This window comes from Vicugna pacos, chromosome X, assembly GCF_048564905.1.
Source record: "Vicugna pacos chromosome X, VicPac4, whole genome shotgun sequence".
Lineage (NCBI taxonomy): Eukaryota > Metazoa > Chordata > Mammalia > Artiodactyla > Camelidae > Vicugna > Vicugna pacos.
In genome coordinates, this window is record NC_133023.1 from 42,102,117 (window position 1) to 42,109,579 (window position 7,463).

Here is a 7,463-nt window from a genome sequence, read left to right on the forward strand (position 1 = left end):
CTAGCCCCTTCTGAAGGCTCCCAAGATTTCACTTCTCTCCTGGGATCCTCTACCACACATCTATCCCTTCACCCTTAGCCAAAGTGCATTCCCATTCTCACGTTAGATCCGAGCATACAGGGATGGGGAGGGACAAGGGCCTCAGTGCTGGACCTGGGTGTGGGATTCTGTTGTCTTGGTGACATTCTTCTGCTCACCCTCCCTGGATCACCCAGCTCAGGCAACAGCCCAGCTGGAAGGGCCAGGACAGATGGGAAAGCACTTTTCTCCATCTCGCTCTCTTTCTGTGACCAGAGACTGAGATAAAACACCAACGTTGGTTACCAGGGAAACTGAAGCTTAATCCATCTGACTCAAGAGAAAAAGAAACAAACAAAGGAGTGGAAATTAAGACACAGGATGTATTGTGAGAGGCCCTGCACAGACATAGAATTGTGACTCTCAATAGATGTGTTTATTGCAAGGGTCCTGTGCGTGCACAGATGCATGCACACGTCCACTCACAAGCACCCCTTCCAGCCAAGAGCAGCTCAGTGACTGTGGCATAAAGTGCACAAGGGGGAGGCAGTGGGTGAGGCAATGAGACGGGGATGTAAGCAGAAACCAGATCATGAAAGGTGGGAGGGATGACTCATTTTTTAAATCATTACCTACCCATTCTTTCAAGGCTTATATTAACATTTGCACTTCATTTAGATCCATTCGTACAACTACTTATTTAGAGCAAACTGTGCTAAGTCACATTCACCTGAAAGAATGTGCAGCCTTACTTTTTGAAAAAATAACCATAATAGTACATCGCTGACACTGTAATAATGTTATCTTATGATGCAACTCTAGAGTTCAACAGATGCTGAAATGATATCTCCTGAACACCATCATTTGAGGTCGGTTGAATAAGCTGCTTTTCATTTATATCAACTTAGGAACAAAAAAGCAAAGATCCTCTCTCCAGGGCTGGAAATTTACCTAGTGATAAGCCCAGTGGAGAAATAGATGGAAATACAGGAGTACAATACAGGAGGAGGCTTATCCTACATATGAAAAATTGACCCCCCAAATTGTACCTTTTTCACAGAGCTTTAGATGTTATCCTTCCTGCTCTGTGATGTATTTTGAGTCGAGAAGCATCACTCAAGTGGACATGTAGCGCTACATCATTTGTGGATGTTCTAGTGCTTTGATGTTGGTCAGTGGGGAGAATGCCAGTGATCCAGCAGCTGGAAAGATGCATAAAAAGCATCGTTTCATCTGAAAGCTTTTGTTATGAGCTGGTAATAAATATGTCACAGAATGCTGAAAGAGACAATCAGTCCCAAAGGAGAACACAGAGGACCAGAGTTTTGAAACAGGAAGAAGGTTCCTTAAGAGAGTCCCTGGTCCTGCCTCCCAGGATGACACTGAAGCTTTTTAATGGGCTGTGGACTGTAATTCATGGCCTATTGAAGGTTTAGAAACATATTTCTTGAATACGTAGATGGATGGAGTCATTATTTCATGCATGAATGTGCAGATGGGTGGATGAATGGATGAGCTGGGACAAGTTTATGCAGTTTCTTGGCAGTCACTTTGCTGATACAAAAGTTTTTGTGCAATTTGCACAATAGAAGGTAGCCTAAGATCTTTCAGTGCATGCTTTTTGATGGTGACAACCATTCTAGGGGCAACAGATTCAGCAGCCATTCAGAGCCCTATCTTCTGTCAGTGCTGACAATGTTTTAGAGGCATCAATAACATGACAGACATGCTGTACAGCTATGTGGCCATACCTATGGGCTTTGGAATCCGACAGATCTGGGCCTCATTATTTCTTTTTTGAATATTTGCATTTCATTTCAATCCATTTACAGCTACTTATTTATTATTATCTATTAATTGGAATACAACCACAAATAATATTATGTCTCTTCACGCGTAATACAAGGACCTTACAACAGTATATTCCCAGTTCGTCCACCCCATCCTTTGTCCTATGAACTTTACTCTGTGCACACACAATCTCAGGGACAAAACCCCACCTTTCAGGATGTTTCCCAACTTGGCCCTGAGCTGAGTCTTCACTAGGCTATATCATCATTCTATTAAGTTCATGGTATTGCTTACTCTTATCAGAACTGTAAACACAATTATTTCCCATTCTCCCTTGAGATTCTCAAACCATGTCTTAAATGTTAGTATGCAGCAAAGTTATTTAAGTAGCTAAAATATTTTGTGAAATATTATTTCATGACTGATTTCACTTAATTCTCCTGCATCCCATTGAAGTAGGTAGTATTTATATTCCCTTTTATTCATTATGATTCTTACTAGGAGACCGTGGAGGTATGATTCCTTAAAATAGCATGTCTGACACTGGGGGCACGTGAGAACTCTGAGCAGGAGCTAGTCCCGGCAAGCGTAATAAGTTGATAACATTGTTCTGGCCCTATTAGGTCCAGGTAGGAATCAGTGACGTAGAAGAAAAGGACATTTTCATGACAGAAGGGGATGCATTTTGTTAACAGTGAACTTGCTGCTATCATCTCAATATTTGTATCCTCTCCAAAATTCATATGGCAACTCCTAATGCCCAATGTTATGGTATTAAGAGGTGGACTTTGGGGAGATGAAAAGGTCATGAAGGAGGAACCCAAATGAATATAAAATGTCCTTAGAAAAGAGGCCCAAGAGAGCTTCCTTGCTGTCTTCCTCAAGTTGTATGTATTGGGTAAGAGTGGGAGGGGATATGTTTACTAAATGCCTGCCCTGCCATCCTCCCAAGTAGTCAGAGTGAGATACATACATCTTGCCTCTTCCTCATTTCCACACAAATATGGCGGTAAGGGCAAGTGGTCAAACAACAGCCAAATTCACTCCTACCCTTTACATTCTGCAGCCAGCAGAGGTGAGACTGAGCCACATGTGCTCTTGAATTTCTCCCCTGTCTGGCCCTCCCTCTCCATTAAGTAGGGTTTCTTTAACCTTGGCAATGTGCAGAGAAGGTGAGGTAACATCCTCACTCTCCTGCACCAGATCTCCGTATTTTTACACATAAGAAGCAGGGATCTTGCTGAGGCTTGGGAAGGTCAAAAATGGCAATAAAAGTTATTGACCTGGGCTAAAGCAAACAAAACATACAACGAGAAATCTGACCCAGAAAAGTGCCTCCACCTGACTATTCTACAGTCTTATCCCAGACTTCCAGCCTCCAGAACTGTGAGAAATATATTTCTGTTGTTTAACTAGTTTGAAAAGATACATGCACCCCAATGTTCATAACAGTGCTATTTACAATAGCTAAGATTTGGAAGCAATCTAAGTGTCCATCAACAGATGACTGGATAAAGATGTGAGATACACACACACACACACACACACACACACACACACACACACACACACACAATGGAATACTACTCAGCCATAAAAAATGAAAAAATTTTCATTTGCAACAATATGGATGGACTTGGAAGGTATAATAAGTCAGATAGAGAAAGATAAATACTGTGTGATATTACTTGTATGTGGAATCTAAAAAATAAAACAAATGAGTGAATATAACAAAAATGAAACAGACTCACTGATATAGAAAACAAACTAGTGGTTACCAGTGGGGAGAAGGAAGTGGGGAGAGGCGAGATAGGGGTAGGAGATTAAGAGGTACAAGCTACTATGCATAAAATAAGTAAGCTACAAGGATATATTATACAACACAGGGAATATAGCCAATATTTTACAATAATATAAATGAAATATAATCTTTAAAAATTGTGAATCACTATATTTGACATCTGAAATTTATGTAATACCGTACATCAACTATACCTCATTAAAAGAAAAGATTTGTAACAAATTGATGTCAAAAATTTTTCCTGTTGTTTATAAGATACCTAGTGTGTGATATTTTGTTATAGCTGCTAGAACAGACTAAGATATCTGTGGAAGAGACAATATTATGAGGGGCATGTAACATGGTCTCTCTTTTGAGAATATAGAAGGCAGATGGAGGCAGAAGTAGATCTTTGATTCAGACACCTAATCAGGAAAGCTTTTTCTGTCTCCCTTGTTACAGCAATATCACACTCTGCTTTTTCTCTTCATATTGCCCTTTCCAACCTTTTCTTCTATATTTTAACATGTGCATTTGAGCAAAGCCCAGCAAATCACTCTTAAAAGGGTGATGAACCAGGTGACCAAAAATGTGAATCTGGAGATAGTCTGGCATAGAACTTTGGCATTTTCCCTCTCCTCTCATTGCAGATGTAAATCATAGGAAATGACAGAAATACACATGCACGTGCATGTACACACACACACGCATACTGATCCATAATGGATGGGGAAAATGTAAAGATGTTCATTTTTACCTTAGAAATTTGAGGAACTCATAAGAAATTAGAAGGTTCAGCAATATAATTGAGAAAATCAAAATATAAAACATGCACTGGAGAGGAATGCTGTAAAATTTGCAAGGGGTTCTGTATAATGAGATTTGTTAAAGGCAACTCTGAACTTGTAGATACAGGACAGAAGAGCAAGGGAGAATTTGGAACACAGTGGGTCATTGATTAGAGTGAGTCATTGGAACCGCAGACATACCTGCCAGGCAGGATGGACCCTCTTTCCTGTGTGAGTGCTATAGAAGCAGAGGTTCCTGCTCACAGGTGTGAGTCCCTGAGTGCTGGTGCTAGTGGACTTGGCTTAGATGCACCAGATGCCATCTCTGTTTGCATGAAGGAGATGTTTTAAACTGACAGGATCTGATGACTGCTGTTCTCAGTGCAGCACTTTAACCAGTGACCCGTTGAGTCCAAGACCACCAAGATTACACCCTGCTCTAACTGATGAGCTCAGAATCCTCCAATCCTAATCCAGCTCCAGTCAACCAGGACGAATAATGCACAGAGAGGTTTTTGCTGTGGTTATTGGTGCTGTTGCTGTGGCTTCAGGGATTGGACTGGAGAAGTATTCCAGTTTCTTGATATCAAAGTTCCTGGAATGGTTCACCATGGCCAGTTAGGTCCATTATCCCATCCGCAGTTTCATCTAGCTTTGGCTTCTCAGCAAGGTCTAGAGGACAATGAGCAGGAAATCAGTAGAAAATATTTTTTCCCACTGATTCTGTCTGCCCTTGACCATCCTTGCCTCCAGATGTTACTTCTGCGCTAAGGAGACAGCCCCATGTGCACCTTCCCTGCACTTTGTGCTCAAAAAAAATTCTGCAGGGTGTTTTCAGGAAGAAGAGACTGTTTTCCTCTTCTTGAGCTTGTCAGCTCCATACTGGGGATGATGCTCTCTTCCCTTTGAGTAGGAGTGGGGTTTAGGAAAAGGCCCCCAAGTCCCCATTCAGATCCTGGCCTGCTGCCAGCTCTGCCTCCACCCAGTCCTCTCCCAGGGTCTAGAACCCTTGCTGGGGCAAGTAGAAACACCACAGTTACTGGTCTGGGGAGACACAGGCCTGGAGGAGGAGGCAGCAAAAAGCTCCATGTGACTTGAGGGGATGCACTGCTGCAGGCTGGGTGAGGACCATGACCCACAACCCGCCTGCTGACCTGACCTGCTGTGGGGCTACAGGCCCAGCCCCTGCCCTCTCTGCCCTGTCCCCTCACCTGCACAGGGGACACAACTATGCTCCCAGCATGCAGGGGGTGTTCATGAAAGGAGGGGAATCTAAAGAGATGAGACAACAGATTTGCCCAAGTGGAGGAGGAGTGGGTCGGAGCTGGTTGGGAAGGTCTGACGTGGGCCGTCTCATGACTGACAAGGGGCTGCCTTCCTGGAAGTGCTCAGGGCAGTCAGGCAGCTGGGGAAGCTCTGAGATCAGAACCCTGGGCCAGGCCCCCTTGAGGTCCTCTCTAGAGTGCTCTGGGATGGCCAGCCACCTGTGTCACAGGCTCCTTCCTATTTGTCCCCATCTTTGCCCTTGGGGAGCCCCGAGATGAACTCAGTGAGCTCCCTGCCCCAAAGGTCACTGAGACCCATCAGCAGTCATTAGGGTCACGAGTCGTCATCACAACAGCCCCCGGTGAGCACTCGTGTAACTTCCAAACAGAGCTCACAGGCTTTGAAGTGATTCTGATGATGTGTTGTCATTTATTACAGCCAGAGTGTGTTCAGTCATTCTCTATTGGATGGTTAGGTAGCGTGTGATGTACTTGTTTGCCACCTTAAACTAGCTGTGGTGAGCATTCTTGTGCATATATGTAACCCTGGAAGAAATACAGGAAAGTTTGTAACAATATTTGTAACAGCAAAAAACTGTTAACAACCCAATTATGTATCAACAGACAAATGCATAAGTAGTTCCATATTCACATCATGGAATAATATACAGTTATGAGACAGAATGAATTAGCCACACAGAGACACAATGTTAAGCGAAAGAAGCCAGATATAAAAGAGGACATGCTATATGTCTCTATATAGCTCAAAAGCAAACAAAGTTAATGTTTAGGCATACATACACCTGAGTTTAAAAGGTTTGCAGAAAGGAAGGTTTCTCAGTTGATTGGCAAATTTAACGAATAATTTCAATCACAATACAGTGAAATTGACATTTTCCAGTGTACATTTCTATGAATTTTAACACCTGTATTGATTTGTATAACCACCACCACAATCAGGATACAGAACTGTTCCATTACCCCAAATAACTCCCTTTTGCTGCCACTTGATAGTCACACCCTCTTCCCGCCCCTATGCTCCTGAAATCACTGGTTTTCACTCTGTCACTACACTTTTACCTTTTCAAGAATGTCATGTAATTGGAATAATACAGTCTGTAACATTTTGAGACTGGCTTCTTCATTTAGCATAATGCCTTTGAGTTTCATCCAAGTCGTTAGGTTCATTTTTTTTAAATTGCTGAGGAATATTCCATTATATGGATGTAACACAATATGTTTATCCATTCACTCACCAAAGGACATTTGGTTTGTTTCCAGTTTTGATTACGAATAGAGCTGCTGTAAGCATTTGTGCATGGGTGTCTGTGTGAACATACACTTTCATATCTCTAGGGTATCTCCAATTTTTCTAGCATCATTTATTGAAAAGACTATCATCTCTCCATTGAATTGCCATCACAAATATGGCATATTGAATTTTTTACAAAGTTGTGTCTATTCCTTTGTGTGTTTATCTCTTGGCTGTATACCACACTGTCAAGATTACTGTAGAATTATTATAGCAATTCTTAAAATCCATGTTTTACCTCTAATTTTGTTCTTTTTCAGAATTAATTTGGCTATTCTAGTTCCTTTGCCTTTTCACTTAAATTTTAGCATTAATTAGTCTGTACCTGCAAACAATCTTGCTGGGATTTTTATTGGAATTGCATTAAACCTATAGATCAATTTGAGGACAATTAATATCTTGACTATATTCAGTCTATTGACCCATGAACACAGTATTAAGTGATAGTTTTCTTTTCCTGCACTGTTCTCCTGTGATTTTAGTATTAAGGTATCGCTGGCCTAATAAAA